Source organism: Belonocnema kinseyi, chromosome 9 (assembly GCF_010883055.1).
Source record: "Belonocnema kinseyi isolate 2016_QV_RU_SX_M_011 chromosome 9, B_treatae_v1, whole genome shotgun sequence".
Taxonomy (NCBI): Eukaryota; Metazoa; Arthropoda; class Insecta; order Hymenoptera; family Cynipidae; genus Belonocnema; species Belonocnema kinseyi.
Genome location: NC_046665.1, coordinates 105,141,826 through 105,147,059, shown reverse-complemented (window position 1 = coordinate 105,147,059; position 5,234 = coordinate 105,141,826).

Below are 5,234 nucleotides of genomic sequence, written 5' to 3'. Positions count from 1 at the left end.
TGCGCAGTGAACATTTGTGATAAATTAGACTGCGCGTTAGATATACTAGGCAGTCTGATAAGTCCCTATCTAATGTAGTACATGAGGGCACTGCGCAGCTGTATCTACGATATCACTGCAGTGCGCAGATACACGAGCCATTTATTGCAACTGAGCATCCCTACACATCGGAAGTTGCCAAAGCGCAGCATAGGGCACACTGAAAGTCTACTGCACCTAATTACATTTAGAAGGTATTTACTACGCACACTTGTGAAACATACAGGTCTGCTGTCCTCTCCACATTCGGAATGAACAGAAGTGAAACGAAACATTAAAAAAACAATTACTTATTCAAAAACTTTTTTTGTGACGTTTCTAAATATTGTAATTTTATTTCCAATTATCTTGAATAAAAAAGTATTTAAAAAATTCACAATATTTTTTTGTTCTTTTCTTTGACTATTTTAAGAATCGGAAAATGTTGTTCTTAAAACTACCATACTAACGCGCTTCGTGGCACATAACAACATAATTTAAATTGTAAATAGCTGAAAATTTCTTATAGGAACTGTTTTTATTATTTTTTATTCAGAATATGTTCATGAAGTACAAATAAAAAATCTTAATCCTTAAAATATATGATGAATCATGTGCATAGGCGTCTGCTGGGTCTGATATTGGGCTACGACATATATTTATTGTCCAAAATGGGAATATTAGGTTTTCTGGGAATATTTCTTAAAATTATAATTTTTTTTAATTAGGGTTGCAAAAAAAAATCAATTACCAAAACCAGTCTAACTAACGCTAAAGTTTTATTGGTTTTCCAGTCCAGTCTGAACATGTTTTTCAGAATTACAGATTTAGAGTTTCACTGTTTTGACATTTAATTTCGAAAAGTCTATGAATAAACTTACGCCACACGTAATATTCTAAAAGTTTTTGTGATTCCGTTTTTGGTCCCTACTGGACATTCCGCAATTTCTTGTCGGGTCATTTCTGTAACTGCGCCGGTTTCTACGTTTATTTTCGCCCGTGTTGACCCTGTATGAGCAGGTATATACATTGCACGAAAATAATTGCTGCTGTTTGCTGATTTTGTCAGTATTGCACAGACGTCTCCATTGGCTGTTGATAATACAATTTGTACTTCGGTTGGCATGGGCAGAAGGTCTTGCCTTTTATCTCTCAACTTAATTGGTTTATTGGGAGGAAAAACATATTTTCGAAGTTCAAATATCGGGGTCGAATGATTGCGATGAATAAGTCGTACAAATTTAAGTTCTTCAAGTGTAAATCCAAGTACGTGAGAAGCCGTTTTTCTTCCAGTAGGAGACCTGCTCCTGACATGAAGAGCTGGCTCGGCAAGTTGTGGAACCCCTGCAGGAGAATTAGATCTGATCCGAGGCAGCGACGTTCCAGGAGATTGTCTTTCAGAAAAAGAAGAAGAAGAACTTTCGCAACGAGGAATACCAGGAATAGGTTCACCATTAGGCAAGTATTCGAACTCTGCACTCAATTCTACAACAAGAAAGATAGGATTAAATTTGTCTTCAAGTACTCAATCTCTGTTGGTATGTCATGATTTTATATAAAAAAGACGAATTATCTACAAAACATTCGAATTTTCAGCCAAAGAATCTACGGTCATATTGTAATAATAATATTTCTTCTTTTATTTTCTAAAATGTTACATGTGCCACTTTTATAATATTTAAAGGTCTTAAAACTTTTTTTAAAACTGAAAACCCACTCGTTTTTTTCAAACAGAATTCTACTCAGATCTTTTTTCAATTTTTCACGATCCATTTTTTGTAAAAAGTATTAAATTTAAATTCGTTTGCACTCGAAAGAGATCACATAAGGTATAAAAAAGGTGCGCGTCGGGTGCCTTGACTTGAGACCTCTTTCAGTACGCCTAATCTTCAAAATAGGCGCTCTCATACGTATTTTGTCAGCGCCTTAAAGTTACCGTAAGGACGGTATAATTCAGACTGCGTTACTTAATAATTGGGGCAGGCTATTTGGGCCATGAACGGACCTGATCAGGGCCGTTACATACATTGATTAATCAGGCATCCTCAGCCGGACCTGATCCGGGCCTTTTTTAAAATAAGATTATCAATTTGGGGATGGAGATATCTGCTCAGAGTTTTGGAAAAGTGAATGAGATGGCTATTTTCAATTTGAAAACTTTTTATCTTTTTCATTTGAATAAGACCACGATAGGGATCGTTGGTTCTGCTAGGGATATCTTTTTCTGATTGTCGATTTTTATTTTGCTCATCCCGACATTTACCAGATTTTGAAGAAGGTGATTGATGTGCTTATTATCAATTTAAAAATATCCTTTGTTATTAACAATCGTAGAGCGGGATGAGGACGTAGTGACATTTGCGTAATGTTTTAAATTACTTAGCATAATTCTTCAACAACAACTGCTGATTAAGCGTTGAGAACAATATGTATAATTCATTGAATGAATTAAGGTACAATATAATTTTTTTTTCATTTGTCAACAAATCTTATATTTTATGCAACTTAAAATGAAAATTTCTTCCTTTTTTTCAATGAAGATCTAAATATTATGAAATATGTACACAGTTTCGCAATGTCCTCATTTTTTCAACTTTTGTTAATCTGTCATCAAATTATATTCTGTTTGCTGTTTTTAAATTTATTTTGCTTATGAGTTATTATTACTCCTTTTTTCTTATAATTCTTTTTATTATTAGAATCTTTCAAAATACAATTCAAAATATAATATTATATTATGCACCTAGGAGGAGAAGAGGGACTTTTTCGCACATGATATTTTTACAACAAATGGATGATTTCTGACATTACTTGAAATACAGTCATGAATTCAGCCCATATTAGATTTTTTATAAAGGAAGCATGATTTACGGTATGTTGTTTCGAATTACACATATTTCTAAATGAAATAATATTGCAGATAATTCATCCTAACTTACCATAAATTGCCCAAAATCCAATTTTAACATTTCTTTTCATTTCCAGAAATTTATCGAAATCTTCAGCCATTTTTGTTAATTTTACAATAAAATATAATAAATTATTATAAATTACCCAAAATTAAATTCTAAACATTTTTATAAATTTCCGGAAATTTACGGAATTTTTTGGTAATTTGTGATGATGTTAAGGCAATTTATAGTAACGTAAGATAAATTACTTCGAATTCAGTCTTAAAATTTCTATACATTTCGGGAAATTTTGAGAAACTTCCCGAAATTTTCGGTAATTTGTGGTAATTTGATCAATTATATATGGGAACTTTCCATCAATGACTGTAAAATTATATTATCTGCAATCAAAATTTCCTTACTGTTTTTACGTTGACTGAGCTATCGTAAAATCCGAGCTCATAGATGCATAATTTTCACGATTAACATCTGACGTCACCTTTCATTCCCTAGGGAGTAAAAAGTACCCAATTCATAGGCGTCGAAAAGGGTTGAAATCATACATGTGTCATAAAAAATATTTAACTATCATGAAACAATAATAGTGTTTTTTAAAAAACAAACCAAGTATCAGAATAAAGAAAAACATAAGATAAAGATCTCGAAGTATTATACAACAGCTAAGTTTGATTATCCTGCTCGTTTTCCTTGTTTTGCCATTCCGCTTGTACTAATGTTGATTTTTCGCCTTCGGTACCTCTATAAATATAAAATTATTATTTTTATGATTAAAACACATATATGTACAATACGTATATACATTTTGTACATTTTTTAAAAATAATAAATTTATAATAAGCTTAAGTAAATAACTATTACTATAATTATACTAAGTTAAAAAATCAAGACCAATGAAGACTCCGTTAAATTAGAATATTATTATGATATATTTTTAATAAGAAATATGAAATAAGTCAAAATTAGGCCTTTTAATATTAAAAAATTCCCCTATTCAATTTGTTTTGTTTCATTAGCGTATAATCAACTTGTATCGAATCGTGAATCAAAATTATGTTTATTTTTTTACCATGATGGTTTTAAAATATTTGATATCTTTACATATTTTTTAATTGGCATTCATAACAAAGGTTAATTTTTGGAAGATATAAGTAAAAGGAGAATCTGTTCCTTTAGAATCTAGGTTAAATAATTTGGACATATTTTTTTCTGGTACAAAAAGAGCTCAATATAAAAGAGTAGTATCTAGCTTAACTTCATCTTCTGACGTTTGTTCTCGCGTGTCTAATCCCTTCTTTTTAGGTTTTCTTCATTTGGATTCTTCAGAAATATTTTTCAAATCTTTGCGCTGATTTACATTTTTTCTATTGTTTGCAGCAATTAGGTATTTGAGGTTAGGTGGTGGAAATTCAAGATGTCTTCATACCGATGGCCAAACAATAATACCAGATGCATCTGAAGAAACTTAATTTTTTCAATTGCTTAAAAAAATTTTTTATCATAAATGTACTGAGATATTATTGTTAACTTTATAAAAGGGATTGAATAATATAATACTACCGATATTTATTTTTTACGATTTTTCTTATAAAATTGAATAGGTTTTGAAAACGGTATTCTAATATCCAAATACACTTAAGGTTAAAAATAATTGTTTTCCAAGTTATTAAAAAAATAAAGTTTTATTCGATGAAATTAGAATTATTTAGTGGCCCACAGCGTGCTGACATATTGTCAGCGGATGTCACATCTTGAAATTCACTCATTCTTTTGAAGAAAAACGCAAGTCAATTTACAAATTTTCAATTACAAAAAAATATTTGTATTTTCCAAATATAAAATTCTACCTAGTAAGCCATTAAATAATTTTAAATCAATCGGGGAACAACTTGTTTCTTTTCAGTTGTTGAATAGTTTGCTATCGATAAAACATGTTTTTTCTTAAATTGCCTATTGAAAAAAAATGAAAAAATGCCGGTTAGACCTTCTGGGATTGCTCTAGAGTGAGGCTATAAATGTAAATAAATTAGATCTAAAGCCATAATTGCGACAAAATGTCATCATAGAGGACAATGTAAAATAAATTTATTTACTTACCGCTAATGTCTAGCACTTTTGCTTTCGACTGGATAGTTTTCTTCGCGTTCATGTCATTTCACTTTAATATAGCTACAGAGACTACTTTTCGACATTTCTTAGAAATCACCCAGTGGGCACAAAGTTTGGCGACGTCTTTACGACGTCGTTAGGACATCTTTACGACGACTTTACGACATCCTATGTCCATGTCGTTTAGGTGTCTTTACG